Here is a 27,693-nt window from a genome sequence, read left to right as displayed (position 1 = left end):
CCAGATCTGCTGTGGATTACTACTTCTATAAGCCGTAGTGTTGTCCGATCATCTTCTGATCAAGTGAGTGTATACTAACTTTCATAAACATGATAATAATACAAGTTTGGTCCGAGTGTATTAAGTGTATTGTTGTTTATAAGTGTGAGTGTGTAGTTATTTTCTTTCTAATACAATAAAATACGTGCTATGTGTATATATTTGGTTGTGTTATGTGTGAATGTGTATTCATTCTCTTCTATCTTATAGATCTGATCATTTATCTATGAGATATGTGTTATGTGTGTGTGTGCCTCATCTGTTATGTGATATATGTGTTGATTAAAGCATGCTATACAGGTTTTCTTTAAACTATGTATACAAATGTATATTTTTATCTACTAATATGTTGGGTAGAACATGGGTAGACAGTGGGTGTGTAATAAACAGATGAGAGGCCTCGTTGTTGTTTGATTGAGTCATCTAGCGGAGTTTAGATGACGACCACTGGCTATTCTAGACAGTCTTGTGGAAACATTAGCAGGTTCACCACCTGTAGGTGTTAATGAACTTGGGTGTTCATTCGTTGTACTCCATCCCCCTCATGGTTGCCTTATTTGACTTATATTGCTGAGGTACCCACAAAGCATGTGTTGTCGCCCCGATGAAATATTCTTAGACTAGGTCCCTTATGTTAGTTGTTTTAGGGACATTAAAGTGAGAATAACGGGAATGGGTAATTGGGTTATTGTTGGTTGGTGAAAATTAAATATGATATTTATTGTGGGTTGAAAACCCTATATGATCACCAGGCTCCCAAGCCTGACCCACTCAGTTTTAAATTGTATTACAGGTAGTGGCGGAAGGGCCTGAGATGGATGAACCATCAAGTTGTTTTGTTTACAAGTCTGCATATGTTATATTTGTTATATGACTTGTAATGTATTCGTTTATGCTTATTGGTCTGTATCGGAACATGACACCCCGAGTTTTGATTATAATGAAAATACATTTCTTTTATGAAATGCTTCGGTAAACAATGTTTTATCATGTTTTGTTTTTGGGAACAAATTCCGCAACTCTTTAAAATCAAAAGGATTTACTCTGAAAATATTTAAAAGCATAAATGAAAATCGGTCTTTTCTGGCCGAGATTTTGGGGATGTCACAGTTGGTATCAGAGCATTAGTTTAAGCGAACTAGGAATTTGTAGGATTTCTAGACTTAAACTTAGAATGCTAAGTGAAGTTTTGAGATGTGTGTCTGTTGTGATTTAGACACGAGCATTAGTTTATTTTAGGAAAGTTGCCTAAAATGCTTTATGTGCTAAATGTTATATGTTGCCATATATGATATTATTTGTTCGGATCTATGGTCTGTTGCCGACCGGATCTAGAAACCTTATGTGTGTAGGATTCTAAGCGTACGTCTACGATATTAGAACTAGCATGTAAACGTTTTGGAGTGATAAGGATGATTTGAATATCTATCATGATTGAGGATCTAATTTCACCTTATTCGGTGTGTAGATCAAAATGGTGAGAACAAGAAGTGGAGTTGGAAATGCTGACGAAAACAGGAATCAACTACCAGTGATTGAGCCAATACCTGTCGTAGCAGCAGCACCTGAGCCAATAACCATGGCTGGTGTACAATTGATGATTCAGACGATGTTGGATCGTCAGATGGATGAAACTAGACGGTTGCTTCAACAAAATCGTGAAGAACTGTCGATTCGTGTGGAGGAGCCTGAATTAAATGAAGGGCACTCGGAAGGTGGAAACTTTAGTGGGTCTATTGGTCAAGCCAACCCACCGATAGTTAGGCAAGATAACCATGATGGAATAGGATGCAAGTACAAGGACTTTTTGACTTGCAAACCATCGACCTTCAATGGAAAAGAGGATCCGATTGGGGTTATGGATTGGATCTCCGAAATGGAGCTAGCCTTCATGACGTGTGGCTGCAGAGGTAAGTTACAGACTATCTATGCCGTGCGTCAATTCCGAGGTGGAGCCGTTCGTTGGTGGAACACTCTAGGGAAGACCTTAAGCCCTAATGAGCCACTGCAATTGTCATGGGCAGAGTTCTTGGTGCAGTTCAAGCGCAAGTTCTGCTCGGCTCAAAATCTGTTGGAGTTGGAGAATAAGTTTTTGACATTGACGAAAGGTAGCATGTCAGTTGATAAATACACCAATAACTTCACCGATAAGATGGAGTTTGCCTTGCGTATCGTTCCAGACGAGCTGGCAAAGGTGGATCGGTATGCGAAGGGACTTCCATGGGAGTACGAGGTGCCAGTACGTCAGGCACTTACTCTAGAGGCAGCTATCTGGGCTGCCAAGTCTGTGGAGAACATGATCAAGGGGAGAACCATCGTCAAGTTTGAGGTTGGTGAGAAAAGGAAGTTTGAGGGAACATCTGGTTCCAGTAAGAAGAGCAAATTTTCAAAATCTGATTCGAAAAAGTTTGGAGGAAAAGGAGGCGAAGCAAAGTGGTGTGATAAGTGTAAGAAAAAGCACTTTGGGAAATGTAGCGAGGATGTGACCTGCTACAAGTGTGGAAAGGTTGGACATTTTTCCAATGAATGTCCGAACAACAAAAGGATGTGTTTTGGTTGCAATGAAGAGGGGCATATTTTGAAAGACTGTCCGAAGAAGAAGGAGGCAGCTACGCCCAACATTCCACCAAAACCGAAGGCGAGAGCCTTCCAGATGACACTTGAGGCTGCGAAAGATGAAGCTGATGTCGCTTCAGGTACCTTTCTCGTAAACGAATTACCTGCTCATATATTGTTTGATTTTGGAGCCAACTACTCCTTTATTTCGCATGAGTTTGGTAGAAAGCTAGCTTTGCCTATTGATAGACTAGATAATGCTTTATTAGTCGAAGTAGCTAGTGGCAAGTTTGTACCTGTTAGCCATCGTATGAAAAACGTCTTGATCGACCTTAATGGGAATAAGTTTCACGAGGAATTATTGCCCATCGATCTAAATGGTTTCGACATCGTGTTGGGAATGGATTGGCTTAGCGCCAATGATGCCGAAATTTTGTGCAAGAAGAAGATAGTTAAAGTAAACCCGCCTGGTAAAGATTCGTTTATGGTGTATGGGGACAAACGCAGAGTAAATTCTGGAATCATTTCTCTAATGAAAGCCAGAAAGTGTTTGACCAAGGGATGTACATCATATTTAGCATTCATGATTCATGCTAAGAAAGAAAAGAAGGTGATGCAGAGTATTCCAGTGGTGTGTGATTATCCGGAAGTATTTCCCGAAGATCTTCCTGGATTGCCACCTGATAGACAAGTGGAGTTCAGAATAGACTTGTTACCAGGAACCACGCCAATAGCAAAAGCACCTTATCGATTAGCACCGACGGAGATGAAGGAGCTGATGATTCAACTTCAGGAGTTATTGGACAAAGGTTTCATTAGACCTAGTTCATCGCCCTGGGGAGCTCCGGTGTTATTTGTAAAGAAGAAAGATGGAAGCATGAGAATGTGCATCGATTACAGAGAGCTGAACAAGGCAACAATAAAGAATAGATATCCGTTGCCGAGGATTGAGGACCTTTTTGATCAATTGCAAGGTTCGAGCTATTTCTCGAAGATCGATCTTAGGTCAGGATATCATCAGCTGAAAGTAAAAGAGCAAGATATCGAGAAGACTGCATTCAGAACTAGATATGGACACTACGAGTTCTTGGTTATGTCGTTTGGACTAACCAATGCTCCCGCAGCGTTCATGGATTTGATGAATAGGGTTTGTAATCCTTTCCTTGATAAATCCGTGATAGTGTTCATAGACGACATTCTGTTCTACTCGAAAAGCCAGGAGGAGCATGGCAGACACTTGCGAGAAGTGTTAGAAGTTTTGAAGCAGGAGAAGTTGTATGCAAAGTTCTCCAAGTGTGATTTTTGGATTCGTGAAGTCCAATTCTTGGGTCACGTGGTCAACCAAGAGGGGATAATGGTTGATCCAGCGAAGATTGAAGCTGTGATGAAGTGGGAACAACCGAAAAGTCCCACGGAGATTCGAAGCTTTTTAGGATTAGCCGGATATTACCGAAGGTTTATCCAAGGCTTTTCTTCGATCGCTAGCCCATTGACAGCTTTGACCCACAAAGGAGCTACTTATGCTTGGAGTGATAAGCATAGAGAAGCATTCGAGAAGTTAAAGAAGAAGTTATGTGAGGCACCGATACTTTCTTTTCCCGATGGAGTTGAAGACTTCGCTGTTTATAGCGATGCGTCTGGGGTTGGCTTGGGTTGTGTTTTGACCCAAAGAGAAAAGGTGATAGCATATGCGTCTCGACAGCTGAAAGAGCATGAAAAGAATTACCCGACTCATGATTTGGAGTTGGCAGCGGTAGTTTTCGCTCTGAAAATATGGAGGCATTACCTCTATGGCACAAAGTGCAAACTTTTCACTGATCATAAGAGTCTCCAATATCTCTTTAATCAGAAAGAATTGAATATGAGGCAACGACGCTGGCTAGAATTACTTAAAGACTACGACTGTGAGATACTTTACCACCCTGGTAAAGCTAATGTTGTTGCTGATGCTCTCAGTCGGAAAGTCAATCTTGAAAGGAAAAGGCCAAGAGCGTTGAGAATTGAAGTTGTCTCGACTATTGTGGAAAGTATAAAGAAAGCTCAAGAGGAAGCTTCTGAGAAAAATGACCAAAAAGAGGAACGTTTGGGTAAAACGTTGGTGTTTGGTACTAACGGTCATGGACTGAAGGTATTCCAAGATCGTATTTGGGTACCTAAGTCAGGAGGAATTAGGGATCTTCTGATGGAAGAAGCTCACAAAACCATGTACTCAATTCATCCAGGTAGTACTAAAATGTATAGGGACCTGAAACCCTATTACTGGTGGCCGACGATGAAGCTTGATGTTGCAAAGTATGTGGCCGAGTGTGTTACTTGTGCGAGAGTCAAGACACAACATCAGAAACCTTACGGGAGTTTAGAACCATTGCATGTGCCTATGGGTAAGTGGGAAGACATTGCTATGGATTTTGTCACTAAACTGCCCAGAACAAAGAATGGTCACGACATGATTTGGGTGGTCGTTGATCGATTCACTAAGAGTGCGCATTTCATAGCGGCCAGGGAGAAATGGTCTATGGAAAAGCTTGCGAATTCTTACGTGAAGGAAATTGTGAGGCTTCACGGTGTTCCGTTAACGATTGTATCGGATCGTGATAGCCGTTTCACCTCAAGGTTTTGGAAAAGTCTACAAGAGGAAATGGGTACCAAGTTATGTTTAAGCACAGCTTACCATCCGCAGACTGATGGTCAGAGTGAAAGAACAATACAAACGCTTGAAGATATGCTGAGACCATGTACTCTGGAATTCCTAGGTAATTGGGATGAACATTTACCGTTGGTAGAATTTTCCTATAATAATAGTTTTCACTCGAGCATTAAGATGGCACCTTTTCAAGCTTTGTATGGACAGAAATGTCGTACGCCGTCTTGTTGGCTTGAGGTTGGGGAAAAGTAGTTTATGGGACCGGAGATGGTTCATCAAACTGCTGAAAAGTTAAAAATAATTAGGGAAAGAATGTTAGCAGCTCAAGATCGTCAAAAGAGCTATGCTGACAAGAAGCGAAGACCGATGACTTTTGAGGTTGGAGATTCGGTTTTGCTTAAAGTCTCGCCGTGGAAGGGACTTATAAGATTTGGAAAAAGGGGAAAGTTGAGTCCAAGGTTTATTGGACCATTTAAAGTTCTTCAGAGGATTGGGAACCAAGCTTACAAGCTCGAATTACCCGAAGAACTGAATGGAATTCACAACACTTTTCATGTGTGTTATTTGAGGAAGTTCACGGGAGAAGTTCCCGACATAATTCCAATTTCTGAATTGAGAATTGATGCGAACAAAAGGTTGATTGAAGAACCAGAGGCAATTGTTGACCGAAAGACTAAGAAGTTGCGACGCAAAATGGTTGGGTTAGTGCTTGTCCGATGGAAACACACGAATGGGCCGAATCTCACCTGGGAGACGGAGAGTGACATGTTGAGTCGCTACCCGCATTTGTTTGTTGATGTGTGATTCCGGGGACGGAATCATTCTAAGGTGGAGAGAATTGTAACGCCTGTGTTTCCGGGCTTGCCACTTGTAGCAATGTAATAGTCTAGGTTAAACTTTGTAACCCGTTTTGAAATAATAAGATTTTATTATTTGAGTATTGTGTGTTTTGTGCTTAATTGCTTAATTATGTGGTTTGAATAATTAAGAATAAAAATAAGCGTCAAAATTTAAGTGTAAAATAAACTTAATATCTTTGAATAATGTTGTAGTAGTTAAAACGAGGTTTCCGAATATATATAGAACGCCCAAATCTGACTTCGTATGAGGAAGTTATGATTTATCGAAGTTCCGGCTTAGCAGTATACAGCCTGTTTTACTCGATTTGAGATCGAGCGGTTGTTAGCCGAAGCAATCTAAACGAGGATAGAAGGTCTCGTTGTTGGTATCGAAGCGATAAAAAGTTAGGCGAGAACGGACGTCAAACGAAGAAGTTATGAATTTATAATGAAGTTTTTCTGTCGCGGCCTATTAAAAATAAATAATAAAAATAAAGTCGAAATTAGCCGACGGAGTCTAAACGAAAGTTGTAGAGCGTAGTCTCACCTTCGCGTGGATATAAAGAACGTCGAAAACGGAGTTCGTATGAAGAAGTTATGAATTTCCGAAGTTTATTAATCATTTTGTAATTAAATTTAAATCAAAATTCGGAAGCATTATCCGAAGGAGTCACCGATCTGATCCGAGGTACGCCCCGCGTACTCCGAGGGATGTCGACACTCGCACTCGAGCACTTTGGATGCGTAAGCAATGACGTTTTGGGCAGTATGCCCCGCGTACTCCGAGGCTCCAGCCTCCTATAAATAGGAACCGAAGGCAGCCGACCCAATTGCCAATTTCTTCTCTTCTCTCTCCCGTTTTGCATCATTTTGCGTGCCAGAAATACCCCGAAGCCCCGGTATCATACTCGAGCCCGGAGGCAAGTCCCGAGATCCCGAAGATCCCGAGAAGTGCGGTTTCCGAGTCGAAGCTCTGCCCGCGAGAAGTTCGATTTTTGTGAAGATCTTCCAGATCTGCTGTGGATTACTACTTCTATAAGCCGTAGTGTTGTCCGATCATCTTCTGATCAAGTGAGTGTATACTAACTTTCATAAACACGATAATAATACAAGTTTGGTCCGAGTGTATTAAGTGTATTGTTGTTTATAAGTGTGAGTGTGTAGTTATTTTCTTTCTAATACAATAAAATACGTGCTATGTGTATATATTTGGTTGTGTTATGTGTAAATGTGTATTCATTCTCTTATATCTTATAGATCTGATCATTTCTCTATGAGATATGTGTTATGTGTGTGTGCCTCATCTGTTATGTGATATATGTGTTGATTAAAGCATGCTATACAGGTTTTCTTTAAACTATGTATACAAATGTATATTTTTATCTACTAATATGTTGGGTAGAACATGGGTAGATAGTGGGTGTGTAATAAACAGATGAGAGGCCTCGTTGTTGTTTGATTGAGTCATCTAGCGGAGTTTAGATGACGACCACTGGCTATTCTAGACAGTCTTGTGGAAACATTAGCAGGTTCACCACCTGTAGGTGTTAATGAACTTGGGTGTTCATTCGTTGTACTCCATCCCCCTCATGGTTGCCTTATTTGACTTATATTGCTGAGGTACCCACGAAGCATGTGTTGTCGCCCCGATGAAATATTCTTAGACTAGGTCCCTTATGTTAGTTGTTTTAGGGACATTAAAGTGAGAATAACGGGAATGGGTAATTGGGTTATTGTTGGTTGGTGAAAATTAAATATGATATTTATTGTGGGTTGAAAACCCTATATGATCACCAGGCTCCCAAGCCTGACCCACTCAGTTTTAAATTGTATTACAGGTAGTGGCGGAAGGGCCTGAGATGGATGAACCATCAAGTTGTTTTGTTTACAAGTCTGCATATGTTATATTTGTTATATGACTTGTAATGTATTCGTTTATGCTTAATGGTCTGTATCGGAAATGACACCCCGAGTTTTGATTATAATGAAAAAACATTTCTTTTATGAAATGCTTCGGTAAACAATGTTTTATCATGTTTTGTTTTTGGGAACAAATTCCGCAACTCTTTAAAATCAAAAGGATTTACTCTGAAAATATTTAAAAGCATAAATGAAAATCGGTCTTTTCTGGCCGAGATTTTGGGGATGTCACACAATATATCCTCTAATTTCTGGATGGTCTGCTTGCTCTAACCATCCGTCCGCGGGTGAAAGGCTCTGCTGAAATGTAGACGAGTATCCAACTCATCGTGAAATCTCTTCCAAAATCTAGAAGTAAACCGGACATCCCTATAAGAAACCACAAGAACGGACACCCCATGTCGTGCTATGAACTCCCTGATCTAAACCTCCCATATCTTCTCTTTAGAGATACTCTCTTGGATTGGGATAAAATTCGTGCTCTAGGTCAACCGATTCACGATGACCCAAATCGTATCCACACCGCGTGTAGTCCGATGCAACTTTGTAATGAAGTCCATAGTAATCTCTTCCTATTTCCAAACAGGAATATTTAACGGATGCTCCTTGTCGTGAGATCGTTGATGCTCGGCCTTAACTTTCCTGCAGGTCAAGCACCTCTCCACGTACCAAGCTACATCCTACTTCATGCAGGGCAACCAATAATAAGGAAAAAGATCCCTATATATCTTCGTCTCCCCGGGAAGAATGGAAAATCTCGATTTGTGCGCCTCCTCTATCAGAACATGATGCACACCACCACAGTAAGGAACCAACACTCTCCGATGGAGAGTCAGTAAACCTTGACTATCATAATTGAAGAAAGCCACCTGACCCACAATGCATTCACTCTTACGATGCTCCTCCTTTATAGCCTCTATCTATGCCTCCCTAATCCGCTACAGGAGCGGAGTAATCACTTTCATCCTCAAATAGATATCCCTAATCGGAGCCATAAATGCCTTGCGACTAAGAGCATTGGCCACCACATTTGCCTTCCCTGGATGATAAAGGATCTCGCAACCATAATCCTTAGCTACATCTAACCATTAACGCTGCCTCATACTCAGATTTGGCTGATCCACCAAGTACCTCAGGCTCTTCTGACCCATGTAAATATTTCAACGGAACCCAATAAGGTAGTGTCTCTAAATCTTCTGGGCAAAAACCATAGCCTCCACATCCAGATCGTACGTAGGATCATTTGCCTCATGAGGTTTCAGATGCCTCAAGGCTTAAGCAATAACGCGACCCATTTGCATCAAAACCATGCCCAATCCCATGATAGACGCGTCACAATACACCAAAAATCCTCAACACCCTCTGGAAGGGTCAAAATCAGAGCCTCACATAACCTCTATCCCAGAGTCTCAAATGTTGCTTGCTGCTCATGCCCTCAACGGAAAGTGATAGTCTTCTTCGTCACCCGGGTCAGAGGAACCGTTGCCTTGGAAAAATCCTGAATAAATCTCTGGTAATATCTAGCTAAACTAAGGAGAACTTCCTGCTTCATGGCGGCAACCTCGGAACTTCCTGGATGGCAACCTCGGAACTTCTTGCTTCATGACGGCCTCCACCTTGGCCGGATCGATCGGTATACCATTCTGGTTGACAAGGTGCCCCAAAAACTGCACCCCGTGCAACCAGAACTCGCACTTGGAGAACTTCGCAAATAACCTCTCCCTCCTCAGGTTCTCCAACACCTCTCGCAAGTTCTACTCATTATGTTCCTAGGTCTTGGAATAGACTAGGATCTCATCACTGAATACAATCACAGACCAATCCAACATCGGTTGCATAGATGATTCGTGAGGTCCATGAACGCGGTTGGAGCATTGGTGAGCCTAAAGGGCATCACCATGAACTCGTAATGATCATAGCAAGTCTGGATGGCCGTCTTCTACACATCGTCCTCTCTGGCCCTCATCTGTTGATAATCCCCAATGCAGGTCAATCTTGGAAAACCAAGACGTAACTTGAAGCCGGCCGAACAAATTAATAATCCTCGGGAGTGGATAACAGGTCTTCACCGTGGATGGTTTGTTCCATGATGAGTCCAGCTTCGTTACCTATCTCATTTTTGGGGTATGCATTAGAGATTGCCGCCCATATCCTTAATAAGGTCCTAACTAAGTAGGTAGCCAAAACACCTCACGAGATGTGGACAGGGAAGATTCCCTCGTAGGCACGTATCAAGGATTGGGGTTGCGAGGCTTTCGTAAGACGAGAGACTCACGACAAGCTCGAACCTCGTAGTGAGCATTGTATTTTCATTGGCTACCCACAGAAGTCCCTCGATAACTCTTCTATAGACCGAGTGACAATGTTGTCTTCGTTGCGAGGAGAGGGGTTTTTTGAGAGAGAGAAATTTTATGCCAAGAGGACAATGGGAGGAAAATTGACCATGAAGAGCTTCAAGAATAAAGTAATGAAGGAACCTCAAAAACTAGCGCTCAACCCGAGGTGGAAACTCCTATTGAACCGATTGATGAGTCCTTACCTTTAAGACGTTCTAGTAGAGTTAGTGTTCCACCTGTGTTATATGGTTTGCATATAACAACTGAAGGCGATGCGTTTATCAGTGATAGTACACTAATAAATTTGGATAAACCTAATAGCGACAAGGAAGCCATGGCGGGTCAAGATTTTGAAAAGTGGAAAGAGGTGATGGACAGCGAGATTCAGTCCATGTATGACAATCAAGTTTGGAACTTGGTTGACAATGTACCAGATGGTAAGACGGTCGGGTGAAAATGGATCTTCAAGAAGAAGACCAACATGGATGGGAAAGTTCACACTTATAAGGTGCGATTGGTTGCAAAGGGCTTTTGTCACACCCCAAACCAGAATGGCGGAAACGTTCGGGGGCAGAGGACGTCATGTACAATATCATAACAATGCACAACAGTAAATAAGCAACAACATCATCCATTGCATTAATAATATAATTTAATACAAGTTTGTTTTGTGTATAGTTTGAAAGACACCCAAATATGAATCAAAATAAAAGACGAGTCCCGAATGTGCTCCGTCTTCTCAAAACCTGGTCAATGTACCTGTCTACTGGTGACCTAAGTATACAAGTTATTTTGAAAGAGTAGATCAACATTTAAGCTGGTGAGTTCATGAGTATTTTAGTGTCAATGTTTGTACAAGTTTCATGAAAGTGTTTGTAACTGTTTGATGTAAATGGTATCGAGACCACTAATTGTCTTGGGCAACTTGGTTATGAAGTCCATTGTGATCCGCTCCCACTTCCATTCCGGTATCTCCAGTTGCTTAAGTAAACCTGAGGGTTTCTGGTATTCGACTTTAACCTTGGCCCAAGTAAGGCACTTACTCACGAAGATAGCAATCTTTGCTTTCATGTTAGGCCACCAGTATAGCTTTTTGAGATCCAGATACTTCTTATCTGAACCTTGGTGGACAGAATATCGATTGTTGTGCGCTTCGGTCATGACTAAGTCTCTGAAACCAACGTGCCTCGGTTTCCATATCCGATATGTGTGTTATAAGGCTCCGCCACCCCCGACTTCCAAGTTTTTATCCATTCCTCTCAAGGATTCACCCACCACATTTTCCAGGTTTCAAGGCTTCTAGCTGAGCCACCTTAATTTGTGTGGACATATGTGAATGGAGAGTCATAGTCAATGATTTGACTCTACGACCAGAGTATTCTTTCCGACTTAGGGCGTCATCTACTATGTTGGCTTTACCGGGATGATAACGAATTTCGCATTCGTAGTCATTGTGTAGCTCGACCCACCATCGTTGTCTCACGTCGAATATATGTTCAAGGCTTTTGTACTCTGCAAAGATAGTGCTTTTTGTACCATATAGGTAGTGTCTCCAGATCTTCAGAGAAAATACCACTGCTCCTAACTCAAGATCATGTGTAGTGTAGTTGACTTCATGTGTCTTTAGTTGTCTTGAGGCATAGAAGATAACCTTACCTCGTTGCATCAGAACACTGCCGAGTGTTTGGTTGTATGCATCGTAATAAACCACAAAGCCTTTTATCCCTTCTGGGAGGGATAGTATCGGTGCACTGCATAAGGCTCACTTCAAAGTTTGGAATGCCTTCTCTTGTTTCTCTTCCCAGTCAAAGGTCACACCTTTTTTGGGTCAATGTAGTAAGCGATTTCGCGATCCTAGAGAAGTTCTGAATGAACCTGCGATAATAGCCAGCGAGGCCTAGAAATTGACGAATTTCTGAAGGCGTCTTCGGTGCTGACCAGTTCTCAATGGCCTTTATTTTGGAAGGGTCCACGTGAATTCCTTCTTCACTAACCACGTGACCCAAGAATTCGACTCTTTGAATCCAAAATTCGCATTTAGAGAACTTTGCGTAGAGCTTCTCCGATCGTAGTGTTTCTAAGAACTGACGTAAATGTCGAATATGCTCCTCCTTACTTCGAGAGTAGATAAGTATGTCATCGATGAACATAATGAAAAACTGTTCCCAGTAAGGACGACACACGCTATTCATTATGTCCATGAATACTATAGGCGCATTAGTCAATCCGAATAGCATCACTACAAACTCGTAGTGTCCATAACGAGTTTGGAAGGCTGTCTTGGGCACATCCTTCTCTAATACTCGTAGCGGGTGATAGCCGGATCTCATATCAATGTTTGAAAAGTAATTCTCCCCATCCAATTGGTCGAATAAGTCGTCTATATGAGGTAGAGGGTAACGATTGTTGACGGTAAGCTTGTTTAGTTCTTTGTAGTCGATGCAGATACGAAACGATCCGTCTTTCTTCTTCACGAACAATACCGGTGCTCCCCAGGGTGAGAAACTTGGTCTTGTAAAGCCCTTGCTGAGCAGTTTGTTAAGTTGACCGGATAGCTCCTGCATCTCAGCTGGTGCTAGACAATAGGGTGATTTGGCTGTTGGGTAGTCCCTCGAACTAAGTCGATTATGAACTCGAGTTGACGTTGTGGTGGTAATCCTGGTAGTTCTTCTAGAAAGATGTCAGGAAAGTCACGTACTTCTTGGATGTTCTTTATGTCTTTTCATCTCTTGGCTCATATCAACCACATGAGCAAGGAATACATGACATTCCTTTCGTAAGTACTTTTGGGCTTGAATACTCGAGATGATACGAACGTTCATGTCGGGTTTGTCACCATAGATAAATAGAGTTTCGTTAGACGGTAGATTAAGACAAACGGCCTTTTCATAACATATGATGTCATCACGATGAAGACTCAACCAATCCATGCCGATAATGACGTCGAAACTTTTAATTGAGACCGACATGAGGTCGATTGGAAATGAATGGCTATCTAGAGTTAGGGTACATCCTATGTATATGCAGCTAGTGCTCTCAGTCTTTCTGTTAGCCATTTCTACAGTGAGAGGTTCTTTCAGTGCATGTGATTTTTGTTTAAGTATGTGTGCAAATTTCTAGTTCATGAAAGTCCTCTCCCCTTCACTATCAAACAGTATGCATGCATAAGAGTTATCAAGGAGAAACGTACCAGTGACCACTATAGGGTCTGCTACTGCTTCCTCGTGGCCTATAGCCAGAACCCTTCCCACTCTGCCAGCGTTCCCTGCCTTCGGACAGTTCCTCTTGTAGGGACCCACCTCGCCACATCCGTAGCAAGCCTGGCCCACTCCGATGTTGGGGACTTGGGTGATTAGCCTAGCTGGAGACTTGCAGAAACGGGCAATATACCCCTTCCCATTGCAGTTAGCGCACTGTATTTCCCGACAGGATCCATTGTGATGGAAGCTGCACTTGTTTCACTTTGGCAGGCTTCCTGCATACTACTTCACCGACGTAGTGGCAGTAGGTGCTATTGCAGCATGAACAACCACGACCTACTACTTTTTGGTAGATTTTTGCACCATGTTGCCTTTCTCCTTGTCCCAAAACTTCTGCTTGTTGCCGGTGGCTTTGGATGGTTCTGGGATCGCAAGGGTTGTTGTCGTTGTCGGTGTGCGGACTCCGTGATCGATGAGCCATTGTGCCAGTTGTTTGGCACTATCGAAGGTAGTGGGGTTTGAAGCTAAGACATTCCACTGGAATGGAGGCACCAGCCCCCAAATGTACCTCTTGACTTTCTTCCCCTCAGTAGGGACCATTCCTGGACATAAGGCCACCAGATCACTAAATTTGGTGGTGTAGGAAACTATGTCGGAGCCCTTCATGGTTGGAACTTGATTCAGCCCTAGCTCCAGCCAGCTGCCGTTCCGTTTCCCAAACACGTCTCTATAGTGCCACCTAGTTCTGACGAAGATCCATGGTCTCTGATCGACAGGTATTCAGCTCCACCTGTAGGGCATTAGTGCGAGACCTTTCAAAGTCTTGGTCATTGGTCAGATGACGAAGACAGACTGTGTTGACTCCGGAGTTAGCACGGATCTCCATGAATTGGTCGAAGATCGCTCTTCCCTGCTCAACATTGCGAGAAATATGTCACGCCAATATAGGAAGTACTCTGTCTGCTGAGCCTCCCTCATTTATGTTATAGTAACTCCAGTCTCCATTGTATGGTTGTGGTTGTCCCTGCTCGTGGCTCGACCTGCCCAAGTTCACCGCCCATAAAGGCATCGGGCCTTGAAAAGTCGGACGAGGGTTAGGATTTTCAGCAACTTGGGGTGGATTGTAGACCTCTGGTTCTGAGTCCGATTCTTCTTGGACTTCCTCCTCATTCTCTTCATCAGAGCTCTCTTTGGGGTCTTCTTCTACTGGGACCATCAGGTTCTCGTTTCCGGGTTCAACCTCGAGCCATCCACCGACTCCTTGCTCGGGAAAGTATGGGTCGCCAGGGAGATGGAATCCAACAATGTTATCTAAGCGAGAAAAGGGATGTAAGAATCATATAATAGACGTACTACTTAAGATAATTATAGGATGATCCTTATTAGTTATTTCAATACTTGCATAGTGCATACCAGTCATATGTAACCAAAACAGAATAGACCTTCGAATAAGTGACCCTAACTCTAAGTCCACAACCAAACAAGGAATAGGAAATAAAGCAAAGATCACAGATTCTAAGTCTATGACATCGTAGTCACATATAACCTTAGCGTATCCGCTCAGCAACTATTGACCTACTAATAAAGATCTTTTTGTTCTCAAATAAGTAATTATAGTAACACAAAATACTCATATAGTATTTTAAGTTTATGTTCTGTTCTAAAGTTCTCATTGTAGTAGTGTTGGTAATTTTTTAGACTTATTGCAACACCACAACCATTCCTAGGCACATGCTGATGACTTCTCGGAAAGATATAGTTGATCAGGCTATATCACTCTCAAATCTGATCATATGTCCCCAAGCCTACTTATCCTAGTATGAATGCTTGTATGTATACTATAGTTAAATACTCTATTGTTTAAAAAGTATAAACTCTTGGTCAGAGTATTTTAATCCCGATGTGTTTATAGTTGTATATCTTTTATGGGTTGATATACTCAATTCACTATAAACAAAGCTCTGATACCAATCTGTCACACCCCCAAACTAGAACGGCGGAAACATTCGGGGGCAGAGGACGTCATATACAGTATAATAACAACACAATAGTAAACAAGCAACAACATCATCCATTGCATTAATAATATAATTTAATACAAGTGTGTTCTATGTATAGTTTGAAAGACGCCAAAATATGAATCAAAATAAAAGATGAGTCCCGAATGTGCTCCGTCTACTCAAAACCTGGTCAATGTACTTGTCTACTGGTGACCTGAGAATACAAGTTATTTTGAAAGAGTAGATCAACATTTAAGCCCGTGAGTTCATAAGTATTTTAGTGTCAATGTTTGTACAAGTTTGATGAAAGTGTTTATAAGTGTTTGATGTAAATGTTTGTAAGTGTTTGATGAAAGTGTTTGATGTAAATTTTTGTATCTCCAAGAAAATCCTATATTTTCTACTTATAATGAAATGTAGTCTTCTACCAAGACCCGACTGTTCTGTATGTTTGTTCTTTTGTAAAAGTGAATGTTTTTCCCAAGTATGACTATCATTACCCGAAAATAATTTACATTACCGTTTATGTGAGAAGATCACTATATGAATGTAATGGGAAAATGAAGATGTACAGTAGTATGGTATAAAGTAACTACCGTTGTACTAACTACCTTAAACAAATTGTTTAATTAAGGTAAAATATGATGAGATTATAATCTTACTTGATTGACTAGTAAAACACGACGATCAAAGACGTCGACATCGTATGATATTCGTCATCCGTAGATCTGCAGGTCCCACTGTAGCTAGCAATGAGGTGTAGGATGATCAATCCCGTATAGATCTATACACAAAGTCACGCTCTTCCTCTAGGAGACTCTGGTTACAAAACGTGACAAAATTGTATATTGCCATGCCATGAAGTAGTGGCTCAGATTAATGTTATATTGTTCTTGTGTCAGTGAAGTATGTTCCTTTTGTTCTAGTGTATAGTATGTTCCTTCTGTTCTAGTGTCTAGTATGTTCTTTCTGTTCGAGTGTATAGTACGTTCTTTCTGTTCTTGTTATAGTATGTTTGAACTGACTCATGTAAGTTTCATTGTTCTAGAAATAGTGAGTACTAATCCTCTAAACTATACCTATTATAGTTTACTAGTACTGTTGTTTGAATGAATGATCATGTTTGTACACCTTTGCTACCTAAAGGTATGGAACTGATTGGAAGCACTTTTATATCTACATACATATACATAATATACAACTAAGATTCAAATGACACTCAGACAAACAACTAATACCCTAAGCCCTTTCAACCTTATTTATATATCTATATCTATATAGACATGATTTTGACAATATATAAGTTTAAAAGAGTTTTGTAAAACGATAAAGAGTTTATATAAAAGAGTTTTAACCAGTTGAATGGTTATTGATGACTTGATGTGAGTTTGTAAAATGATTTGAGACAGTTTGTTTGATAACGCATTTTGGAAGTATAAGAAATCCTCTTGTTTGATAGTTATAAATCACATGTGATTGATGTTATAACTATAATGTTTTCTACTTGTACCCCCCCCCCCCATAAAAGCATTTAAAATCATTTAAAATATAAGCTTAGGGGTATGAACTCACCTGTAGTGAGTGATTCGAATGAAAGATCGGTATAGGATGCTAAGTATGCCAAGTGATGTCTTGAGCACAAACGGATCCTATTAAGCATATAATGACACATATATGTATATAATTAGTGGATATAACACCTAATCATGTAGGGGAACAACCTTATGGACTAGGAAACACTTGGAATGAAGTGTTATAATCATATATGATTGTATAAGGGGAGTTCACGGCCACACAAGGGTGTGTTTATAGCCAAGGGGTGTTCACGGCCAATGTGTTTATGACCGAAGAGTTCACGACCAACTCATGAGCTAAGAAGGATTTTGGTTCTTGATTCATGCTTAAATAGGTTTGTTTCATGAGGCTTCAAGAGTTTCTAATGGGTAACAAGAATATGGAAAGGACACTTACGCTTTGGAAGCCCTTGGGGGTTCATGACCACCAAGAACAAGTGTATGTTCTTGGTGTTCTTGGTGAAAGATGAAGATCTTGAAGATCTAAACCAAAAGTGATGAATTCATGGATGTGATCATAGAGTTTTACAAGAACAAGAAGGATATCAAGAAACAATGGAAGAATCACTTACAAATTTGAAGAGAAAAGGAAGTGTTCTTGATGATACTTGAGAGAGAAATGAGTGTTCTTGACTTCAAGATGTGAGAAGTGAAGAAATAATGAAGGAAGTATATTATATAGGGAAAGGTTCATAACTGCCAAGAGTTTACGGCCGTAAAGTCTAGTTTGCGGCTGTAAATTCCTTATGATGGAGTTTACGGCTTGAATGCAACACAATGAACTTTAGATAACATATCCTGATACTCAATCCTTGAATGTATTTGGCTTACAACACTCAAATAGACCCGTAAGGATGCTAAAAGATAGCAGAAAGAAGTCTGAATTTTGATTGAATTGATTTGCTTTACAAGATAGAAATTTCGGGTTGTCACAGCTTTACTCAAACTCCTAGAGTTGACTATGACGAGACCTTCTCACCAGTAGCGAAGATCAAGTCTATAAGGGTTATGCTAGGCATAGCTGCGTTTCATGATTATGAAATATGGCAGAAGGATGTCAAAACCGCTTTGCTTAATGGGAAGTTGGGCGAGGATGTTAACATGAGTCAGCCAATGGTTTTATAGAAGCGAAGTACCCTAATAGAGTGCGTAAGCTTGAGAAATCCATTTATGGATTAAAACAAGCATCTCACATATGGAATATTTGTTTTGATGAGAAATTCAAAGAGTATGGTTTTTCGAGAATCGAGGATGAGTCATGCGTATATGTCAAAGCTAGTGGGAGTATAGATAGTTTCTTGGTATTATATGTAGATTACATACTACTAATAGGAAATGACGTCCCAACCTTGCAGTAGGTTAAGTCATGGCTTAGGAAATTTTCGCTACGAAGGACCTCGAAAAGGCTGCTTATATTCTAGGGATAAGGATATTGAGAAATAGGAGTAAAAGACTAATAGGACTTAGTCAAAGCACCTACTTGGACAAAGTGTTGAAACATTTCAACCTGGAGAATTCCAAGAAAGGAGAATTGCCTATCCAGAGAAATACCAAACTGAGTAAGACTCAAAGTACGAGTACTGATGCCAAAATGGCAGAAATGAGTTCAGTACCATATGCTTCCGCCGTTCGCTCGCTTATGTATGCTATGACATGCACTCGCCTTGATGTGGCTTTTGATTTGAGCATGGTTAGTCGATATCAATGAAATCTTGGTAGAGCTCACTGGATAGCAGTAAAGAACATTCTTTAGTACCTATGAAGGAATAAGGACTGGGCCCTTACCCTCGGTGGGAGCAATGATTTAAGAGTGACAAGGTATAGTGACGCCAGTTTTCAGATCGACCGAGATAATTTCCGCTCTCAATCAGGATGAGTATTTACCCTGAATGGAAGTGCAGCGACTTGGAAAAGTTCTAAGCATGATACCATAGCTGATTCAACGTGTGAATTAGAGTACATAGCAGCAAGCGAAGCATCGAAGGAGGCAATATAACTAAAGAACTTCTTTGGAGACCTTGGAGTTGTACCTACCATAAAGGATCCTATGGAGATTTTCTGTGATAACGAGGGTGCGGTTGCCTTAACCAAGGAACCGAGGGATCATGGTAGATCTAGGCATATCGATAGGAAATATCACTTCATGAGACATCGGGTAGAAGAAGGACTCCTCGTAGTGAAGAGGGCATCGTTACAGGAGAATCCAACAGATCCCCTTACGAAGGGGCTGAGTAGGGTTAAGCACTTGCAGCATGCTAGGAGTATTTGGTTGAAGGACGATATTAGTTTTAGTAATTAGATAGCTATTTAGAAACTTGTAATACATAAAATGTAATTGACATTTGATGATTAAATAAAAGGGTTTTATTTATGAGTAAAGTTACTATCTTGTGTCAATTGTTTACTATTGTTTCATCTTACATGTTTGACTTCCAGAATAATATGATTATTCAAATTATCCACAGTTTGGAAGTAGGTTATGAGGCTAGACTGTCATGAATTGGTTTGTAGATTGTCTAAAGTGTTAAACATAGTAAAAGTTTGCTACAACGTTCATAAGTGCTCTTGAAATAAGATTTGAGCATTGGATTAGACCCACACTCACGTGAATAACTTCATGGAATTTACCACGAGTGATTGTGAGACGATAATATCGTATAGTTTCTAAACCGAGATATATGAGTTGTTGTTTACGAGTTGGTTGTGCATTGATAATTCATAAATGCATCAGTAACTTGATGATATAAAACGTGTTGTTGTGTATGATTTAATGAGTAAATAGTACAAGCATATAAGTCAAATTTTATTTGTTCCTTTTATCCTAATAGGATTAAAAGCGATATCTTGGGCCCCTCGATGATTTTGTGTTGACTTATGTGTTGGCCCCGGTCAGGACTGAATTGATGTGTTCAATTAATTTCTATGTCAAACTAATCAGAAATCGGGAAACAAACAGTTGGACAATGAGTATGACTCCATTCCATGTCTTTGTCCACATGATATATTGAAGAATAGAGGACTATATGATCCCTTATCTAAGGGACGCGCCATTGACTAGGTCAGAGTTCGACACAACGACTATTTGAGAGCTATGATTGCTAATCAGATCTTGAAGCTACATTGGCAGTTATAGTTATTAGACTTATCCAAGTGGGATACTGTTGGATTAGGTGTCTAAGCCCATAACTTTAATTAAGATGTACTTGACCCGATAGTAGCATGGTCCTTTTGGGTTGCCTTCACACTGGTAACCAGACATGATGACTGTTAAGAAGAGAGGCTGATTTATTATTAAGAATAATAAATTGGGACATAAATATGATTTATTAATCTATTATAACAATAATATATTAATTAGGAATCATATTTTTATTTATTATTTAATTAGAAATTGATTTGGAATTAATTTTAGGATTAAAGGAACTAACTAAAAGTACAAAGGTTGTTTTGTAATTATTTGGTAGTTGAGGCTTTCGGCCATTGGATCACCTTATTAGGGATAGGCCTAAAATCCTAGAAGGATCTAGGAGTTTTCGTCCAAGGCCTAAGGAAAGGAGGTACATGGACTTGCTTAGGCCTTAAGCTAAGGAATTAGGGCTTCCACCCTAAAACCCTAGCTGGCCTCAAGTATAAATAAGCCCCCTAGCCTCTAGATTTCGTCCACCCCTTGGAGAAACCCTAGAAGAGCCAATTTTTGGAGCAAGCTACTCTCTTTCCTCTCTCTCTCTCTCTCTCTCTCTCTCTCTCTCTCTCTTTCCCTCTCTTATATTCATCCTCTCACTCAAGTGTTTTTGTGAGCCATTAGAGGTACTACATTTGTGGTACTTGTTCTCAAGAGCAAAGGGAATTCAAGAAACTAGTTGTTATTACTATATCGCAAGAAAGGTATGCATTCTAATATTTGATTTGCAATTTTCGAAAATAGTAGATGCATACTAGGTTTTCTTTTGTGTTCATTTTTTGTATGTATCATAGAGAAAACATAGATCCAAAACTAGGGTTGCATGCACATATATGATTGTTTGTATAAAACCTATCACTAAAACCCTACTTTCATTAAAAGTAGAGGATCTTACAACTATGTGTTGATTTTGTGGTTTTGGATTGTGTTGATTTGATTATTTATCATGTTAGTTTGTTAAAAGAACCTCTATATGTTAATGAAAATTATTTTTCTATTAATTGCTAAGGTAATTGAGATTGTATGACCATCTTTCTTGATTGCTTGAATCTTATAGTTTTATGACCATCAAGATTGTAAGACAAGTGTTTTGTCCAAAACCTAGGATTAATAAGAAAATAAGTAAATTAATGCGTGAGTTATATATGATGACCAACCATATATGAATTAATTTAATAAACCAATTGAATTAATCACCATCACAAGTCTTGCATGATTCGAACTTAATACTAGTGAATTTATTAGTTTAATCAATTGATCACTGTTTGAATTAAGTTGTTTGGTAAAGGATTAGTTTAGTGAACTTTAATCTAATCACATTAGAAATCAGTAATTGATGACACATTAATCCATTACACTTTCCACGAAATCAACCATAATAGTAAGTGAATCGTATCTAAATAGAAGTCTCTTAATTATTCTCGATTAAAATCATCTTTTGTTCCTTAATTAGTTGCTAATTGATTCCTTGCTAAGTGTTTGAGTGATTATTTAAGTTTCTACTCTTGTAAAACAAGAGAAACCCCCTTTTTTAATCATTGTTTAAATTAGTTAGCATTAGTAGTAATTTTATTATCATTACTGTTCCCTATGTTCGATACCCTACTTACCTACACTAAACTGCTATTTGATTAGGCACACTGCCTATCGTGTGTTAGTTTTTTTTTTATATTAGTTGGATTAAAACTACTATATATTTCACAATATCAAGTTTTTGGCTTTGATATCTGCATTTCTATTTATACTTTTATATATCATATCTTAATATTTTAGCCATAATTATTGCTATTTAGAACTAAAAGGTACTTATAGTGTTTAAATCTATATTTTATAGACATATTGTTGCTAGAGCGGAAAAGAAGTTAAAGGAGAAGGAAATTGGGCTTGGAATGCGAACAACAATGAGGTGGCTGAAGGCATCCCACTACGCCCAGCGTAGTGGGACTTACGCTTAACGTAAAATGAAGCTTATGACTACGCCTAGCGTAGTTCATGGTAAGCCCAGCGTACTGGGCCGGTGAGTCCGGATGTAGATCCTGATGACTTCCTTGTTATGCCCTGCGTAATTTCATTACGCTCAACGTACAAAGTCGGTTCCAAATCTTATAAAAAGAGATTTTTGGCCAACCAGAAGAGGAACTCAATTTTCGTTGATCCTTGGTCGACAAGTAACCTTCCATCTGCCGTTTTGAGAGTCTAGAAGGCGGACAGAAGGCCATTAAGCTGACAGAAGAAAATATCTGAGGGATTGGAGAGTGGATTCATGTCGGAGATCTGGTGGTTTGTTATCATGACCCTGTTTGGCATTCCATTTTGATTCCATTATGTGTTACTTTCTAATTTGGGTATTAAAACCTTTTACTTGTTGTTTATGATTGAATGAATATTTGAATTTATGGTTTAATTGCTATTTGAATTGTTTATACTTATTTATTTTATTTTTTCAAGTTTGATTGAAGATCCATATGTGTTAAAGATTGTTACATCGTTTCCTATTGCTTAATTAATAGAGTTTAAATGACCACCTAACTGTGTTAATTGCTAGAGTTTTGACCAAAACCTAGGGTTAGGAAATAAAGTGGTGAACTTTAATGTGTGTGCATGAGTAGAATGAACATTCTCTGCATGATTTAACTCCTATGACAATTAGGGTTAAATAAGATCAAATCTTGCTTAATACGAACTAAATATTGATTTACATGATTATTTGTTCACCTGATCAATGAATTAATAGGTGTGTTGAAATCAAAGTATTAGTACTTGTGACCATGACACTAGTCATGTTAGGAATCGGTGTACAATGAATAAATATCCATTGTATCAGTAGTTAGCCATTAATTTGAGATGCAATTTATCTAGACCAAAGTACCTAAAAGAAATTTGTCTTCCAGTCAGTTTATTGATATTTGATGTTAAGTGGTATTTAAAGTATTTAATAAAATTCTTCTTGTTGCTTTTGTGTTTTGTGTAACGTATAATCAAACATTCTAAAGTTAATTCACCAACATTCCCCATGTGTTCGAAACATGGTCTTACCACAACTATACTATTACACGATTAGGTTCACTACCTAGTGTGTGTGTGTTAGTCCGGTTGCGATAAATTCAGTTTTATAAATTTAAATATATATATATATATATATATATATATATATATATATATATATATATAACACATCAAGTTTTTGGCAGCATTGTCGAGGAACTGTTTTCAATTAGTTTGGTTTATGTGATTATTCGTTATTTGTTTTTCCATTTTAATTTTTTGTTTTAATTAATTTTTTTATTTTCGTTGATAATGTGTGACTTGTCGGAGGATTTTTGTTGTTGTTTAAATGCAGAATTTAAATATACAAAGGTGCCCAAATAAAATTAGATGAAAAAGAAATTAAAAAGGACAAAAAGAAAAAAAAATCATTAAATTACGCCTAGCATAAGTTTCCTTACGTCCTGCGTACAGAAGATGATCGCGACCATCATTTCTCGGCATAGCGAGTACGCCCAGCGCACTTGTGGCCTACACACTGTGTAACTAAGGAAAACCGATTACGCTCAACGTAATTAAGTCGTACGCCCTGCGTACCTTGTCCTCACATGTTATGTCGTTCTTCCCTGACTTGTTTTTCTCTTTCACTTCTTTTCAATATTACGACTTGTCGGCTTGTACTCTACATAAAGCTCTGATTTTTCTTCTTTTCTTGCTAAATTCGACACTAAGGTATGTTGTGTGATTACCCTTCTATTTTAATTTTTGTTTAATTTCAAGCAATTTGTTGCATTGTGCCTAAATAGAAATCTAGGGTTCATACCAATTTTGATTTAGGGTCGACTTTTCATACAATTTGTGCTAGATAATACTTGAATGGAAAGATTAAGACCTTAAGAACTACAATTTTGGACTAATTGTGGCTGAGAACTCAACGAACAACCCATCGATTAGCACCTCTAGACTTACACCCAACATAATTACATGCGCAGCTCACGATTTTTCTTTTTAATTATGTTTAATGCTGTTTTTGTGGTGGCTTTGTGTTTTGTGCTTAATTTTTGCAGATTATAACTAGAAGAAATAAAAGAAGAAACCAACTCGAGGAAATAACCGATCACCATTTTTTGTGATTCTCACAAAGTTTAAACGAATAAACTCATGCTAGATATCTGAACAAGCTTAGTTTACTGCTTACCAAAGAAATTTACATCGCACCTATTAGGGCTAGGATCCTTACAATATTCAGGATCCTCAAATATCCAAGATCCTCATCTACCTCAAGATCCCGACTAATTACCGTTATTATTTTTATTAATATTTATAATGGTTATATTTTGTCTATAACTAACACGTGTGCAAAAGTAGTCAAGGGAAGACCAATTCTCAACGAAGAACCATCTCAACTATGCTAAAGACCTGGAATACTTGGTCAAATAACTTTCATGAAGTTGGTCATAGAGGATCCCGGAAATATCAGACATCTTGTTGGCTAGTTTAGAATATAAATTGACACTTGTAATCTGCACACGACACACTGTTCTTTAGTCTAAGCTTACTCTACGAAATTCTTTACTCATTCTTACTAAGAACTCAATGTAATCTTTATTTTATATCAATAAAATCATCAAGGCAGGTGATCATTATCACCTCCCAAGGTTTTACGTCGAAGATCCTATCAAGGATCAAGGGATTTCCTTGTAAACCATTGTGTCTCTTTCTTTTACCATTTGATATCACAACGTCTCATTCAATTTGGTTGATTAGTACTTGTGTAGTTTTTGACCAAAACAATTTGGGGTCCACTGTGGGGCCAGGTGTTCAAAATCCTAAAAATAAACAAAGTTATATCTACACTCAGAAGAAAACGCCTGACACTTCCAAGAAAAGCAACCCCTCAATCGCTAATCCAGGAAGTTTGGGATCCTCAGGGCTCCATGATCCAACTGCCTCAGTCACTACTACAGAACTTTTCGCTATGATGAGGAAAACGCTGCAATAGGTGACCTAACAGTAGGAGGAGAATAGAGAACTACTCAAAGAAGTTGATAGGATGAAGGCGGAATTTCAGAAATTCCAAGAAACAACTCACACAGTTGTGAAACCAAGGATCCTGGACTTCAATAATGTAGGATCCTCATAAAATCGCCAGAAGAACACGATTCCTACCAATATGGCGTCGTCATGGGAGGCAACTATGGACAACCAAGCGTCCATGATCAATTATCTCAATGAGCCATTCAACACTCCTAGAAACCTTGATTCTAGTAACTTCTTAAACAACAATACTATTAATACTAACTATACTAACGTTGGTGCTGGAATAAAACCAAACATGGCTAGGGAACTCCAACAAATAAGACAAATGATCTCTAGTGTACCTGGAGTGGTCCAACCAATACCAAAAGCATCTCCTACAAGCCTCAGGATCTCAAGATTTGTTGCAATGATAGCCAATACCAAAGTTCCTAAGCGCTTCCAAAATCCCAACATGAAGCTATGCGATGGAACCACAGATCCCGAAGAGCATATAGCTCAATACATAGAAAGGATGGAGGTCATTCCCATCCCAGGGCAATTGAAGGAAGCTTTCCTATGCAAGGGATTTGGTTCGAACCTTATAGGATCATCCCTCAAATGGCTGCTAAACGTTCCCACATAATCTATTACTTCTTTTGCACACTTAGTTAATATCTTTAATAACCAGTTTTATTGTAGCAGAACCTACGAGAAGATCACTAGTTAGCTCTACCGGGTGGTTCAGGATGCTAAGGAAAAACTTCGGGAGTTTTTTAACAGGTTTGGTAGGGAGGATCTGAGCATCCCCAACATCGACATGGCCACCACTGTAGAAGCCATTAAAATGGGACTAAGTAAGGATTCACCCTTCTATCAAGAACTTGTGATGACCCCATGCAAAAGATGGGAAGAAGTCAGGTGTCGGGCGTTGAGGTTCATAAGGCTCGATGAGGATAGAGAGATCTAGAAGAGAAGCAACCCTTCAGATTAATATGAGAACCCCAACAGGAAGTCCAAATCGTCGACTCAAAGATCCTACAAATGAAGCCCTATTCCAAACTAGATCTTCACAAGGTTAATGCCCTTGAAGATGGAGGAGAAGAGAAAGAGCTTTCTAAAATCACTGACTATTGTTTTTCTGTGAATGATTCATGTGTAATTCATGCTATGCATGATCTTGGAGATAAAGCAAGATGGCCAAAGAGAGACAGCAAGTCCACCGCTTGGAAAGACAAGTCTTAATGGTGTGCTTACCACGAAGACTTTGGCCACATAACGTAGGACTACATACCCCTATGAAAAGAAATCACCTACCTCTTTAGTAAAGGACACCTCAAACAGATCCTCAGGAGAAAAAGAGAAAAATCCAAGGAGAACAACCAGGATGATCACAGGATCCCGGAGAAACCAGGATCTCCACCCTCTGATGCTAATGTAATTAACGTTATCTCAGGCGGATCTAACATCTATGGTACCATGGAAGAATACCATGGTTAGAAGTGAAAAAGAAATCACATTTGACGAGACGAACAGGGAAGGAATTCAGGATCCTCACCATGAAGGACTCATGGTAACACTATATATGGATAAACATTTCGTCAGAAGGATTCTTGTTGACGGAGGATCCTTGGTCAATATTGTACTCCTAGACGCTCTGAAAAGAATGAACATCATAGAATCAGAGATAGTCAGGAGATCCTTAGTCCTCATAGGATTTAGCAGGGGTACAAAACACACAATTGGAGAAATAAAGCTACCAATATACATAGAAGGGGGTAAAATCTATAGAAAATTTATGTGTTATTGACACCTTGTCTTCTTATAATATGATACTTGGTAGACCATGGATCCATGAGATGAAAGCGGTTCCATCAACATACCATTAGTGTGTGAAGTTGCCCACTCCATGGGGAACAGTGAAGATCAACAAGAATCAAAAGAATGCTACAAAACCTCCATGAAATCTACATCCAAACCCCAAAAACCATAGCAATTAAGGCAGGGGGCACGACATGTTCTAGAGACAAACAAAAAAGATGTAATGGAAGTGCCCCTAGGCATCGAGGATCCTGAAGCTAAAGTACTCATAGGATCCTCAATGCCTGAGCAGATCGAGCAGGATCTACTGAATTTCTTAAGAACTAGAAGCAAGACATTCACATGGAAACATGAAGATATGACATGTATAGACAAGAGTATTATTACTCATAAACTTAATATTGATCCTTCTTTCAGACAATACACCAAAAGAGAAGGAAGTTTGCACCTGAAAGGAATCAAATCATCCAAGAGGAAGTAGAGAAGATCCTCAAAACAAATATGATTAAGGAAGTAAAGTTCCCAAGATGGCTAGCTAATGTGGTTGTTGTACAAAAGGAAAACGAAAAATGGCAAGTGTGT

This window comes from Lactuca serriola, chromosome 9, assembly GCF_051521515.1.
Source record: "Lactuca serriola cultivar US96UC23 chromosome 9, Lser_US96UC23_V15, whole genome shotgun sequence".
Lineage (NCBI taxonomy): Eukaryota > Viridiplantae > Streptophyta > Magnoliopsida > Asterales > Asteraceae > Lactuca > Lactuca serriola.
Note: the sequence above shows the minus strand (reverse complement) of the source record.